Source organism: Patagioenas fasciata, chromosome 6, assembly GCF_037038585.1.
Source record: "Patagioenas fasciata isolate bPatFas1 chromosome 6, bPatFas1.hap1, whole genome shotgun sequence".
In the NCBI taxonomy this organism is placed as follows: Eukaryota; Metazoa; Chordata; class Aves; order Columbiformes; family Columbidae; genus Patagioenas; species Patagioenas fasciata.
Window position 1 is genome coordinate 16147152 of NC_092525.1, and position 15824 is coordinate 16162975.

Genomic DNA, 15824 nt, shown 5'->3' on the forward strand with positions numbered 1-15824 from the left:
CTGTGGTCCCCGCTCTGCGCGTGGTGGGTGCTGCCAGGGGTGCGTGTGGGCTCTGCCCTGTGGGTTGCGCGTGGGGTGCCCTTGGGGTCTGCCCCATGGGTCTGCCCCGTGGGAGCCCAGCGGGGGTTGCGGTGGGTCCCCGGTGTCCCTCCTACCCAGCCCTGGGTGGTCGGGGCTGGCCTGTGGTGAAAAAGGGCTGAAATTGGAAGCAGCTCAGTAAGCCTGATATGTGCTGTGTATTGTGCGTTTGTGTACATAACTGGTCAATATCTTATAAACTTTCCCACGGAATCAAACAACATCCATCTCAAGGGAGTGGTTTTCCAGCTATTAGGAAAAACAAGTTGTGTGGCATCTGGGTACACAGAGCTATAGCCAAACACCGCTTTGTTATTGAGTCTTTCCCCTTTGCTTTTGCTTTTAAACATTCATTGCACGGCTGTATCATTCATCTTGAACATTTTGGAAAGGTTTACCTCAGGAGGATTTTCTCTGTTTAGGACTCTGTTGGTTTCACTTTATATCTTTTGGTTATTATGTCCACAGCCAGGCATTATTTAGCCTATGTTATGTGACTCAGAATGGTTTCAGTTTACATCCACTTTATCATTCTGTATCTCCTATAGAATTACTATACACAGAAATTCAGATCTCTGTACAACTTGATAAAGAAATAGAACTCTCTGCATGAGCTCCAAGGGCACTGTAAACGATACAGGCTTGGTTAAAAATGTCTACCTAGCAAAAAATGGGGAAGCCTTTTTGAAAGGTGGAGTGTCTCAATTTTTGTCTGATAATTTTGGGTAACAAAAAGGTGATGTCCTGTGGCATCAGCCCTGGATGGGTGAAAGAAGCTTTAAGAAAACATGCACATTTCACACCTTGTGGCTTCAGTGCTAGGTTCACAGAGACTGCAGGAAGGACTCCCAGGAAAAGGCAACTTCATCCTGCTTGGTGGGTACCCTGGAGAAATATCCTTCTCCCTGACTGTAACTTCGTCCCACTTGCCTTTCACTCTCTGCGGGGGATGCACTGTGCAGGGAAGGATTCTCCATGCCTGCTGGGAGCAGTAAGTCCTGGTACTGCATTCTCCTCTGGCTCAGACTGCTGGATTGCTGGGAAACTTTTGTGTCTGTGCTGGAAACGCAGCTCCTGTCCGAGCCCCCTCTGCAGGGAGGTCATTTGGTGCAGGTCCCTGGCATTAACGTGGGGAAGGGAGGGTGCAGGGGAACTCTTGCTCCTTGTGGAGCGTTCCTGGTCATGGCTGCTGGCTCTGGGGAGCACAAGGCCCTTCCTGCCCCCAGTTGAGCGGCCACTATGAAACCCTGTCTGGGGGATCTGCTGTGGATTTGCATTGCTGTCGCTGCTTCTGACTCCACAGCTTTTCTGGGGTTTCATTAACCCAGTCACTTGATTCGCAGCTTGGAGAATTAGGGTGGCTTTTTGTGACTGGGAGGCCTTCATGTAAAGCTTGATCTCGGTGTAATTTTCAGTCAGTTTAGTAATTTTATTGGACCTCAAAGTATTCTGTGGCTGGAGGAAATGCTCTATGTAAAACTCACAGCTTCATCTGGTAGTGATTTGTCATTTATCGTGTTTTGGGCTTGCTGCCAGCTCAGCTGTTGCCAAATGGGAGGAAGACAAGGGAGTAAAATGATTATCAGGAAAGGCTTAGAAATGTTGCAAATGAAATAAATGAAGAATAGCTTAAAACTGAGACAAGGATATATATAATCAATCACAGAAATCACGGGCAACATAGGAGTTCAGGTTTCCCCTGGGCTATGGTCCTTTTCACACTGAGAACCTTTCAGTGTTACCCTTCAAACATACGTGATCAAATGGACCACCAGGATAAACCTTCTTGTGAACCTGTGAAACCATACTGATCTCTATTTTCTGTATCTTTACATGGGCTATCTATTAGTGGTTAAACAGGCTGTTACTGCACATTTACTCCGCGGTGGGAGCTGAAGGTCAGGGAGGGCAGCTTGTGACTTGAGGAGGACACAGCAGCACGTTTTGCAAGGCTGTTTCACAGGCTTCGCTGTCACAACAGGCTGTCTGAACCCTGCCGGTGGGTTCCCCATTGGAACACCCAGCACCCGGGATGGTTTGTCAGCGCAGAGCTGGGCTGCTGTGCCCGGGTCCCTCCCGTATTCTGCTCTTACTGGTCTGATCTCACCAACTGGTGCTGGCTGGGAGGGACCCAGTCATTTCAGAAGCAGCGTGTACGGGTCTGGGAAACCACTGGTGTCCTTCACCTAGTGAATAAGTGAAAAAAGGTTTTCAAATGGGTTGTCTAAATCCATAACTCCTTTGAAAGAGTCTTGAGTTTTAGTTAATGGAAGTTCTGGTTTGAAGGACTGAGCACCACAGGTGAATAATTTGTATTCCAATGACTGTATTTAGCTTGTGTAAGGAGTTACTTCTTTACACTTCCCCTACTGAATTTTGGTTTAATACACACATTTAGGCATAAGTTGTGACTTTATGTTGTGAAAAAATAAAAAATCAAAATATAAGGGTGATTCAACAAATACTTTATGCAAATACTAGGCACTCCTAGGGCTTGTAAATTGTTTTGGAGGCAGTTCCACAGCTCCATCAGCAGCCAGCTATGAATGGAATTTTCCACAACTTTTAATATGCTTCTAATTTCATAATTTTTCTTTTCAGTTACATGAGGTAAGTCAGTAAAATTCAACTGAGGCAGAAAGAGAGATGTAGGGAGATGAGTGAGTTGCCCAAGGTCCTCCAGGATGGGGCTGTGCTGACATGGTGCTATCCCCGCAGCAGGTCCTGTGCGGGGCAGTGTCGTGTGAGGATGCTCCACTGTCCTTATCATGGTTATCCTTCCCATGGTTACTACTGCTACTCTCATCCCTTACTCTCCTTTCCAGATTCACTTTTCCTTTTCCTGCCTTTAATTTTTCTCCTGCTTTGAGATGCATATTGCCTTAGCTACTTTTCCCCTGCTGTGCTAAATTGGTCCTTGAGGAAGGCAAAGCCTTCCATCATCACACATCGTTGCTGATTTTCCCTTACAGAAAGGAATGGCTGCTGTCGAGGGGGTCCTGGCCTTGATGACAGGCGACTTGATGTCTGTTATGGTTGTAGTCTTCAAATACATGAGCAAAAAAATTTCTTGTCTTGTGGGTTTTTTATTCTGTCTTGAAGGTGCACTGGTACACTGAGAATAAGGAACTTAAATCAAGCAGACTGGAATACGGTTCTGTCTCACTCAGAGGGCAGAATGCTATTGCCCATGATGTGAGACGCACCCCTACTCCCAGCTGTTCTCCCACCCAAAGCCCCAGCTGATGCTGAATATCTGTACACTTCTCATGGTGGTGAGCAAGCGAGGCTTTATCTTTTTGATATAAGTAAAGAAGCTATGAAATAGTGAGCTCGATGGAGGACTAAGATCAAGGAAATGTTGTTTTATTCCAGCCTTTCAGACCAACTTCCTTGGTAGTTCTGTACACAGTGCTATGTACAAACCTAATTTAGGGAGTGGCAACGTGAACTGAAACCTTCAGGAACAGCGTACAGTCAAAGAATTGTCTGTTTATTGTGCTTGGTGAAAGACAGGATCCATTTAGAAAAGCAGATGGGGAAAAGAAGACTGCTGAGATGATAAAGAGATATGGGAAGGCAATGATGATTTAGAAATGGATTTGTATCCTATATCTGTAGAGCAGTGACATACGTACCTTTTGATATTTGGGAAATGTGAATTTCTTTTCCATGCTGTGCTCTAAAAAAAGTGCGGATCCAGCTTTCCTAACTGTGAAAATATAGGTGGTCACCACAGTGAAAACTCTTCTTTTTCATGTTTTGGTCATCTGTTATCCTATTTCCAGTCATTTGAGGTCATTTGCATTAAGTGAATTCTGGAAATGTGATACACGTATGGCAGCTGTTTGAGCAATCTGGAAGATCTGTGGAGTTCAATCTTCGAAATTAATTTTAGTATGTCTGGGTGCATTATTTGAAGCTGTGTAAGAAGCAAATAAACCAGTACAATGATGCATCGGAGGCCAAAGTTAAAAAGAAGAGTTAATGAGAAGTCAAGATGCAAGAAGGAAAAAGATGTGTAGTGATCTGATCCAAAAATACCAATTGCACCTTGCTGAGAGACTGAATTGTCTCCATTAGCACCCCCCGGCTCCCTCACCCAGGCTCTGTCTGGTTAGCAGTTGATGTGCAACTGCTGAGGAGATGGAGCGTTAACCTCTTGTTTTGTTTGTCCCTGACACTGTGTGTAAACGTGGGCTGCGGAGCTCCACACAGGAGCCGTGTGGGAAGGATGAAGAACTGAAGGTACATGGTGTGGGCTGGCAGGTCTCCATCTGCTGCCAGCCCTGCACACATCCAAACCTCAGCTGCTCTCCAAGTGGCCCTGCCCCGAGCAAAGGCTGCCAGGTCGCCTTCTAGGGTTTCTTCCCGCCGAATTATTTTATGATTTGCGAAAAGAGACATTTAGAAAAAAGTTTGACTTATTTATCCTGTCTAAGTATTTCTTCAGTATGTACTTGCTTACTACTGCATTTCTGTGAGAAAATCCCATTTTGATTAACTGCCTGGAAAGATTTCTGATTATTTAATGATATGCTTATGACTAATTCATGCTGCCTCCAGATGAGTGAGTCAAAATCCCCACCAGCCAGCTATGATTTACGCACCCAATCTGAAAATTCATTTTCATTTATTTTCTTAATCTGAACTGCAGGTTTTAGAATTTATTTTCTGAATCTAAAATGCGGGATTTACCTAATATTTTTGTCTTCTCAAAAACAAAGATAATGCCATTTCTAAGCCTCCCTTAGTAGCAAAATGGTAATGTGCTTTGGAAACAGGAAAGACAGAAAGAAAATATTTACATTTCCAAACAAAATCTCTATCCAAGCAGGTAATCTCTCTGAGAAAGACAGAGGGAGTGTCCTGGTGCTGATGGCAGCCCATGTAGAATGACAGGGAAGGGTAACAACTGTGTGTCTGTATCCAAACTGAAAGAATACAGCATGTTTTTTACTGTGCTATAGGTAGTCAATAGAATAAGTGCAAATTAAATGAGCTTCCAGGAAGACTTTCTAGCTTTTTCACAGTAACAAACAGTCTGGTGACTGTGTTCACAGAGTCGCAGGGTAGCTGTGGTTGGCAGGGCCTCTGGACATCCCGGGTGCCACCCCTGGGCTCTGGTGGGGTCAGCGACCCCAGGGTGAGTTCCAGTGTCCCTGCAGACGGAGGGTCCTCAGCCCCCCTGGGCAATGCCCGTGTCTGACCGCCCTCACACTGAAAAAGTGTTTCCTTAGGTTGGGATGGAGCTTCCTGCATTTCAGTTTGTGCCCATTGCCTCTTGTCCTGTCAGTGAGCCACCTCTTCTTCCTCCCCTCCCATCAGGTATTTATACACAGGGCTGAAACCCCCTGAGCTCTCTCTTCTCTAGATGAAGAGTCCCAGCTCTCAAACTCTGCTCATTTTTGAGCCTAGGAAACCAGTTCTCCAATGCAGAAGATGCAACAAACTTTTTTTCTGTAAGATGGCTTCCAGCTCTGGCCTCAGATGTGTCCCCCTTGTTGGAACTGGGTTTGTGAAGCACCAGGGTTCTTGCTCAGCGTGCCCAGCAGCTCATGCCCACCAACCCCAGCAGCAGAGCGGGGCTGGGGCTCTGGGCACAGCCAGGGCTGGATCTCTCCTTTGGGACATTTCTGCACAGAGCTCCCTGCCGCGCTCTGCCTGGGCTGGCTTATCCCCAGCCAGCAGAACCACCAGCTCACCCACCTGGGACGAACTCAGGACACACGAGGTCAGGGTCCTGCCTCAGGTTTCAAAGTGTTACCTGGAGATTTGATCGTCATGGGTGAGCTGTTGCAGACTGAAACTGAGGATGTGATCCAGTGGTTTTCAGTGTACTGAACTAGGGGGAGAGGGCTGAGATCAGTCAGTACATGGAGCATGCGGGCATATGGGCATTCTCTTTATGCATAAAACCAGTTGTGAATTAAAACTGATTAGAAAAAAGAAGAGCCACAAAAATGAGACTCTTTCTGATGACAGGATCGACTTCTATTAAACTATCTGCAGTTTAGAGTTTGCTGCCTTAAGAGGCAAAAAGCCATCTTGATTTAAAACAAACAAATACATCTCCCTTTTTTCCTGTTTGCTTATGCCACTATTCATACTGTGTAATCTGAGCATAAAGGAAAGCACACTGCTAAACTTTCTGAAGCCTTCATTTAGCATCTGCATGAAGAACTTTAAAAGAAATAATACACACAAGTTGAATGTATATAAGGGGTCTTGGGAGATTATATCACAGATAAGGAAAATGCTTAGGATTTTCTTTTTGTATGTGTAATGCCTTTGCAACCTACTCCCAACATTATTCCCTGCATGAGGGCCCCCTAATTATTTCATCATGCAGCAGGAAATTCTGGTAGGTCATATATAAACAGCCCGAGGCAGAGACCTCTCCATCAGATAGAGCGTGACATCTGACATCTGTGCAGCCTGCCGCTCGCATGCCACAATTAGCCAGGCAGCCAGACCCTCGAACGCAGGAGCAACGGGGAGCACGGGGCTGACTGCTGGTGGCAAAGGTCTCCCCTAATCCAGAACTGCAACTTTTGCATCCCTTCCCTCTCCCGATGGCCATGTCCTGCAGCAGGCTGTGTCCCAGCGTGGTGCCAGGGGTGGGGGGATGCTGGCCCTGCTTTGCACAGAGGTTGTTGATGAATTAGGGCTCTTTGTCAGACATGATTCATGGCTACTTATTTTTTTCTTCTCGTACTTATTTTCATGGTTCCCCAACAAAGAGAAAGGTTATTTTTCCTTGGATGAGCCATGATCAGTGATGTTTCCTCAGTACAGAAAATGGCTTCTTAGGGAAACTGCTGCAAGTAGCAGCCTGAGGAGGGGTTTGGGAAGTGCCAGCAGCCACCACTCTGCCCTTTGGTGTTTCTCACCTGTAATTCCTGCATCTCCACACCCCCTTCCCATGCTGTGTGTCCAGAACTGCCGCAGCATCGCTCACTCCGATGCCGGGTCAGTTCATCTCTCTCTCTGGGATGAAAGTAAGGGACTGCGTGAAAAACAAAGGAAAATTCTCTGAAAGAACGTTTCATGGAAACAGCAGCTCCCTGGTGTCATGTGTATTTTTCCCTCCAGTGTCTATTTCCACTGCCTTCAAATATACAACTCTATGTCATTATTATTGTTATTGTTCAGAATATTGGATTTTATTTTCATATGTCTTGGCTGTTTTGAATCAAATAAGAAAGTTTCTTTACATATTTTTTTGACTTCAACTTTAACCTTAAGCCCAGTCCTAGAAAAATCTATGTTCAGCAGTTTTCTTCACTCTGTCCAAATCTATTTACACAGGAAAATGTTCTTTCCATTACTGCATTTAAGGACACAATACATTCCACAAGTTTTAAGAAACTGAGGATAGGAAGAGTATTTGAAGACAGGCTTTTAGTGATAATACTAGAACTTTTAGTGTTAGTACCAGATTACTGAGGCTTGAGCTCTCCTGAATCTCTCACTACAAAATTTTCCTCAGACAAACAATTAATGATCAGTCTTTTGTCAAATTTCAGTCATTTAGTAACTCTAACAATTTCCTGAAAACTCAACATTTTTTTTTGCTGTGGGTGACTGAATCAGGTCATTTTTTGAAATCAGTTATCTTAAAATCAAAGTGTGTCACTGACTGAAATAGCTTCCTATTTTCTTCTGCTGTTTTCTGATGTACTTTTTACATAGGTTACATTTGTAATCAGATAACTCCTCATTAACCCTTTTTTCTAAGCTACATCCACTTTTAATTTGAAGACTGTAACACAGAACATTTTTTTGCATTTAGTGGAAGTTTAAAATTTAATCTCTGAAATTGTCTTTCTACAACCTACATCTACATCTTAAAGACTTTCAGGTAATCCTGACCTTGTGTACCTGTGCTTATTCCTGATTTGGCGGCTATTCCTTTATCATCCTTTTGTTTCAGGGAAATATTTAAAACTGCCCATGTCCTTGTGGGTGATTTTAACTTCCCAGATGTAACTGGGAACATCAGAGAGCAAACACAGGCAGGTCCAGGAATTCTTGAAGCACATTGGAGAGAACTTCTTGGTGCAGGTACTAAGGGATCTGACAGGGACAGGTGCCCTCCTGGATCTGCTGTTTGTAAACAGAGAGGGACTCGTGGGCCAGTGATGGGGGGCAGTTTTGGTCACAGTGACCATGAAGTAGTTGAGTTCCGTTTAGTTGGCGACAGGAGAAAAACTTTGTGCTGATCGATACCTCCCAGATATGGTGCATTATAAAATACTATCACGTGATACATACGCAGGGGAATTTGCATGTCTCCCAAGTAATTCATACGGGGTTTTTTTTGAGGCATGTGAATAAAAACCTTGAGGCAGGGTGAGGGCTATGGGGTTAATTTAGATTTAAAGAGTGCATTTCTTTGGGTTTATTTTCACAATAAAAACAAGAACTAAGCTGCCCAGTTACAGGCATGAACACGCACGCCATTCTGGGAGTCAGGGGGGTCTGGTGCTGTGGCTGGGGAGCAGCTGGACACCAGCCGTGCTCAGCGTGCTGCGTGGCTGTGCTGCTGGGTGCTGCCCCCGGCACCCTCCTGGGTTGTTCCCTGTGCCCATGTCCCTGGGTAGAGGCAGCCTTGGCAGCACAGGAGGCTGCCGGCAGCACTCTGTGGGAAGGAGGGAGGGGAGCATCACCCCAGTGTGGAGGGAGCGTCATATCGTGCCCTGTGAGCACAGCAGGACCTGATGGTCCTGGCCAGGCTGGCTGGGGGTCTGCATCACTGCGGGTCTGCCCTTGCCGGGGGGCTGCATCTGCCCCTTTGCCACGGGGCAGGAGCCCACCAGCGAGGGCACGGCTCACACCAGGGTCCCCCTCAGCTCGTCCCTGTCAGGACAGTCCCAGGCCTGCAGCCCCTGCCAGCTCTGCCTGCCGCTGCTTCTCCTGCTGTGGGGGAAGCCAGCCTGGGGAAAGGGGAGGACAGGCAAGGGAAGGCTGCTGTGATCAGGCTTGGGGACAATATACGGAGAGAACAGGTGGCAACGGGAGACCTTGCCTTTTGTCAGGAAACCCATGGCAAGCCAGCGAAGCCAGGCAGGGCGAGCTGTGTGCTGTCCGGGGATGTGCTGAGAAGACATTGAGCAGCGCGGAGCTCAACGCTGCTGTCTGGGGAAACAGCGCCAAGAGTGACACACCCTGTGGAAAATAACACGGCCCCAGGCAATGGCTGCCATCTGGCAATGCTGCGGGTTGTGCCTGGGCAGGACTGTGTAGGTGCGTGGCAGAGTTGGAGGGATGGAGAGTGCTGGAGCGGACAGGAGGGTGAGGTGCCTCACCCGAGGGCAGAAGCCAGACGTGAAGCTGTTTTGCCTTATTGGCTGGATATGAAGTGGTGGCAGACGAGCTGTGACGGGGCCAAGAGTCACCCATGGGGAAGGCTCAGGAAATTGTCCAAAAATCCTCACTACTTATCCATTTGTAATATGTTATGGATCAGATTTTTAATGCCACTACTACAGTTACAGCAAGCGTTCAGCACTTAACAGATCCCAGAGACCTGCCACAGGAGTGACAGTGTCCCGAACACGGTGCTGGGTTGTGCCTTAGCTAGGTACAGATTTCCACCATTGACTCCACAATCTCTGCCTCCTGTGAACACTCAGATGCTGCAGGCAGAATTTTGTTGCACTTCCTCCATCAGTAAGAATATTAGTAAGATGCTACTGCTACTCAGTCACCTGTTTTCACTACGTTTGGGAGATGGCCCTCTGTTTCTCTGTTGGAGCTAGCTGGAATTGGTGAGGGATTACCAGCTGATTGAGTGGGGACTGGACAAGAGACTGTGCATACATGAATATACACAGCTGCACTTTGCCAGTTAGCCTATTTGTTAGGAAACTGAGCTGAATATTTGGTCTGTTTTTTTCCTGAGTAACTTTGCAGAGGAAACACTTTCCATTTCCTGGAGTGGGAGAAATTCAGGAGAGATGGCCAATGCTAAAAAAGATTTTCCTCTGCCTGATGTTTCAGGTTCTGCCAGGTGCCTTTAGAAAAACAGGTTGCACATTTGTGCACGCTCTGTGGTTCCTCTGGAGACAGCTTCAGCACACTGCTGCCTGTGCTTGGTACCCGCGAGACTTCCCCACAATGTGGAGCAGGCTTTTTGGTGTCTTGAAGGAGAATCACAGCTCTGGCTAAAGCTAAACAAAGAACACGCAACTTTACGCAAGGGAAATAGCAGACCTGGGGTAAATGTGAACACAGTGAACTTTGAGAGGGTGAAACTGTTGCTGATATATGGTATGAATAGAGAAGAAAGGAGTACTGAGATAGATGATGAAGGATGCAGGAAAACTGGAGTCTTTGATGTGCCTGCTGAGAGAAGCGCTGTGTGCAGCTGTCCGAGCTGAATGGAGCATTTAAGAAGTTGGATGAGTGCTGCATCGTGTCTGAATTAACCATGCTGCCCGTGCTGAATGAAGTTCCCAGAAGAGTGTTGACAGAGTCAGAATGAATGTGTTTGTTGCTTGACAGCAATGAAAAGCGAGTCTGTGCAACCATGCAGGATACCTTGGAGGCCTTTTCAACTCTGTCCTTAGTTTTAAATTGCAGGTAGGTTACATGCTCTTGCAATCTGCCATGACGATTGATTGTTAATTGTTTTTATTCTTAATTTTACTACGAAAGGCTGGTGTGGGAAAGCAGAATGAATTAACTGGAAAACATGCTTGTTGCCAGAATGTTGATATATCCTTTAGGATGTTGGGCTGAGCTGCCAAGGCGACTGTGGGGGAACTTTGCTTTCCCCATCACAAACACTCATTTGGTTGTCTTTGGTGCTCATGTTTAATCTTCTGCCGAGCAGACACTTGTGCACAAGAAGCCTTCTGGCAGCTTTTCAGTTACATTGCTATTCCATCCCATAGAGCTGTGCTGCTGGGTGTCCAAAGCCCATCCCAATGAGGATTGCTGATGAGTGACGGTTGAGGCTGGGGACTCCCTGGATCCTGGAATGCTTGGATCCTCTGCGATGCAGCCACATGGATAACGGACTTATAATCAAGCTGGTGTCATAGCGGCTCTGGAAGCTGTGGTTTGTCTGTTTGCCTGGTTCATTTACTTGGCTAATATCAATAAAAAGCAGTTGAATTCTGAGATAATTAGACTTCTGAGAGCATGATATAAGAGAGTGACCACACATCTCATTCCAGATAAGCTGAATCAACAGACTGTAATGATTTCTGCCTGTTCTGCTGCTGCAGCTCACCTGGCTGCTCTTGGTGCGGCGTGCTAGCCGGTGGGAATGGCACAGACGCGGTGTTGCCTGGTGTTACACTGTCTCACAGCTCCTTCTAAGAGACAGGAATGTGCAAATCTGGTGAAACTGAGACAGGTCAATGAACATTACACTTCTGATTGCAGTTCAGAAAGCCTCTTGGGAAAGGCTCTTCCATGCGTACTTCAGTACCACTGAAATCCAGGGGACCCACATGCCCACTGAATCCTGGGTATTTCAGAGCTGACAACCGGGCCACGTGTTTGGCATGTGGTTATTTATCAAGAGAGCCAAACATACGCTGTTTTGGGGCTTCTGCCTATTCCATTCCAGGATCAGGGAGAATTTTTTTCTCCACAGGGCAGAAAGAAACTCTGATTAAATTTCAGTCTGATTAAATTTCACTGGTTCTTTAAAGCATATAGGCAACTAGTTGTGTCTGAGATGAAATTCTGAATAAACTGCACTGGGTTTCTAGGGGAAACAAGGATATTCCCCTCGGATGTTTGACTACCTGGTTTTGACGCAGACTCATGATTCTAGCAATCAGCAGATCTGTGGTCTTTCTCAAAGCAGAACCTTTTCACAATTTTTTGCCTTCTTTCACATCTCTTGGTATGCAGCTTGGTTTCTGAAATCAGTTGCGTGAGTCTCTCGTATCAATTTCCTGCAAGCATAGCCATGTCAGGCAAATCCCCTTGGTTCTCTGCTAGTATCGTGCATTTCTGGTTGTAAGAGTGAAACACTGGGCTTAAATGGAGCCTTTGTTTGTGTTATAGTACATAGGGGTGGTACCTTTTTGGGCAGTGGCATGATAGAGTAAAAAAGGATGATCAACTGTCACTGTCTCTGGTCTCTATGAACCTCTGAAATCCAGGATCCCATGAAGCCATGCAAGGATGCGATGGGTGATTCTCCAGACCCCAGCAGTGTGCAGGGAGCAGGGCTTTGTTCAGCAAAAACCTGGAACCTCCTAGAAATGGAGAAAGCAAGCGGTGGAATGGGTGGAGGTGAAATTTGGTGTCATGGCATCTGGGCAGCCCTGGTGAAGATCTTAGTCTGAGCCTGATGCTGCTTACCTGTGCCTTTAAAAATCCTTCACTAATAAAAGCTGAAATTCAATCATTAGTAATTATGTCATCAGCACCATCTGTTGGAAATAGTTGAGACTCAAGATGCTGAAGCTTTTTCAGTAATTTTGCCTTTCTGCACTAGAAAGCATGTGCAATGAATACCTCCTGTGGTTGTCTTAAAGATCTTTATCCTCTCTTAATATTTCTTCTGTATCTCTGCACCAAAGTCATATAATTATTACTGAAGAGGAATCAGAAATGTCTAGTCTTTAATAGGCATTACATAAATTTATGCATAGAGAGAATTATTATTGAAGATGATACAGGAAGAGATCTGCATTCCTATTTAAAAGATCTAAGGGTACATGTGTTGAAGGTAAAACCTAAAATAAAAATCCTTTATACGGATGGGAATTTCATGAATGACTTTCTTTTCCTTTTTCCCACTTCTTTAATGAAGAGCACAAGTAAAATTGCAGATTCAAACACTTTTGAGTACTGGGGCAGGCAGGGGGTTGATTAGAGTTCTCTAATTATAACTAATGACAGAAATAACATAGGCTCCTGTTTTGCCTAGATGATATATGAATTGAGCCACCTCATGTAAATACAGCACATCTCTCCTTATTTTCTTATGGCAGCTGATACAAAACTGACTTAGCAAATGATGCTTCTGTTTCAGATCCTCAAGAAGCGGCCACCTCTCTCTGTCTCCAGCTCCTGGGGCTGCTCACCGCACTCTTGGGATGTGGACGGGTGTCCAGCAGTGATGTAGCAGCAGGTATTTGAGATCCACGCTGGGTTTGGTGCAGTTGCTCTCATTTTGGCTGCAGCCTGTCCCTGGGCTGAGACTGGTGTCTTGCTTAGGGCTCTGTGTAACTCAGTTACTCCGACTTGGGCATTTTGGTGCTTTCATATGCTGTGCTGCATTAGTAGTTATAGACAGACAGAATTCCTGTGACTGGAATTGGGAATGCTGCTCTGTGCCGCTATTCTGAGACTCTGGTCTGTGTTTTAGTATCTACTGAAACTTCAGTCTATGTGCATTTCCCTAGGAAGCGTGGACGAAGAAAAATTGCTGTTAGTTTAAGCACAAAACAAGACACTACAAAGGCATTTAGGACCCCACGTGCACCATATTTGGGACTGTTCTGAAATAAGGGCTTGCATCACCAATCCTATTTAAAAACATGTCTTCTAATCCTGTTTGTTTTGTCTGCTAATGAACATATTCATTGAAACAGGCACCTCTACCCTGAAGCAAAATCCTGACACTGAGGGAAAACAAAAATGACAAATATTTTTGTTATGTAAAATTCTCGTGTCAATATTTATATAACTTGATTCCCCAGGTAGATGTGGGTGAAATTACAGAGGAGAAAAAAAATCCTCAAACCTATACCTGACTCCTAAGGAAACGAGCCAGTGAGCATTTGCAGCCAAGTGAGAGGCAGAATGAAACAGAGCAGTGAAATGGGAGGTGAGGAGGAGCTGTGAGTGGAACAGGGCCCTGGCTCTCGACTCCCAGCAGCTGTCCCAGCGTGGTCACCAAACCTTCCTGTGCAGGGGCTGCCCAGGCACACTGTGGGGCACGCTGTGGGGCAGGCTGTGGGGCATGGCCAGCCCCACCGAGCAGTGCTGGCCTGTCCCCAGGTGACCCTACAGCCACTGGGCTTTGCAGGCTCTGCCGAGGCTGGCTGGAGCTAGAGTACTGCAAGCACAGGGAGCTGCGGGAGGAGACACAGGTTTATCTCAGTAAATATTGTGAGAACAGTGAGATGGAGCAGCAGTGCAGAAGAAAAGAACCAATGTGGCATGCAGACCACACAACTGACCTCTTTTTTTAATTCTTAATTTCCCCGGGGAATAACACGTTTATTAAAATGTTAAAATCGATTGTCTCACAGTTTCTTTAGGCTAAACCCAGAATTTGCTAGAAAAATCCCTTGTTGTAGAGCGTACATTGTAAATCCTACTTTGTTTAAATAGGATTCATAGTAGAATTTGGTGAAATTCAACATTTATGCTTTGCATTCATGGGTCTGTGTGGATACTGTGGCTTTGCTCAAAATGAGAGTATCCATGCACACATGCTGCATAGCTCCTTAAACCTCAGGGGAAAATGAGTATGTGCAATACATGTGGTTAAGTGTAGCTGTGGAAGTAGCCCAAAAAACTGTTTCATAGAACATGAATTTTTATTTGTTTTACTCCAGGACACAAAGAAGCAGAAGGAATGTTTTTTCTTGACATTGCATGCAGAACGGGAATAACTAGGTTGCTGCACAAGAACCATTAGAAACTTTTCAATCAAATGAAACGTTTGCAATGTGTTTTGCGTATTAAGGCGACAGTGAGGGCAGCCCAGGTAGAGGAGGTACTGACAGTAGAAAAGGCAGCTACATTTTAGAGGGGTCTGATTCTTGCAAGAAACTTGAAACATGAAACGTGCCTTTAATTTAATTCTGCAGCCTCTTTTAGATTAGGACAATACAACACGCAGCTCACTTTTTATAGTCAAAGCATTTGAGTTACATACTCTTCCTTAGTTGTGCCCTTGCTTGTGTCTGAAGTCCATATGATTCAGATAATAAGGGGTGTGAAATGAATCTTGTGTTCAGTGAAACAGGTGGGTTTTTTTGTTTCTTTGGTTTGGTTTGTTTGTTTGTTTTAGTCTCCTGGTTAGGGTCTCGAGATAAATTGCATTTCTATTTCAGTGCTCAGAGGAACTTCAGAGACATGTATCCTCATTAAAAATGTTGATGTTTCTATGAAACAGATATCTATTGATTTATAATTTATATTTATAATTTGTACCTATATTCTGTTTATAATTGATATTTATTTGTAATAGAACAGTCTGTCAAATAGCCTGGTATGCCTTTGGGTGTTGGTGTAACGGGTGGCTGTTGTACCCTGGGCTGGAGCTCCTGCATTCTCCTGAGTTCTGTGTCCATTCAGCTGGTGATGAACTGACCCTGAAGGCTCAACACCGTGAGGCTGAGCAGCATGCGCTGCAGGTGCCTTCACTCGCACCAGCTGAACATCCACAGAAGGCTCTCAGTAGCCTGTTGCCCCAAAGAACTCTTGTAGTCTAAGGACTAATTAACAGTTGATAGAAATGTTTTTAATTGTTCATCAGCTTTTATGAACTAGTCATAAATGGAACTTCCATATACAGTCTGTTTTTTTTTTTTTAATCTCCCTAGTAGCAGCTAAAATTCCATGTTTAGTGGGAACTGATGCAGCACAGAAGCAACCACAAGACAATAAAAATACAGTGATGTAAATTAAAAGTATCATGTTGCGGAATAGAGCGATTGTAAGGAAATGCAGTGTAGCTATAGGAAGAAGTTTGGATTTGCCAGGACAGGTTTTGGTTTTTGGTCCTATGCTGATTTCTATGTGCTGTAAGGAGTGTC

General features: G+C 45.2%; 1 long non-coding RNA gene across 1 annotated transcript in view; it reads left to right on the forward strand.

The window, feature by feature from the left end:
- Positions 1-15824, forward strand: part of LOC139828266 (uncharacterized) — a 57387-nt gene that overhangs the window by 10990 nt on the left and 30573 nt on the right. The window contains exon 2 of the long non-coding RNA XR_011739680.1: positions 13085-13183. This is a non-coding gene — a long non-coding RNA (uncharacterized lncRNA). The remainder of the gene's footprint in view (positions 1-13084; positions 13184-15824) is intronic.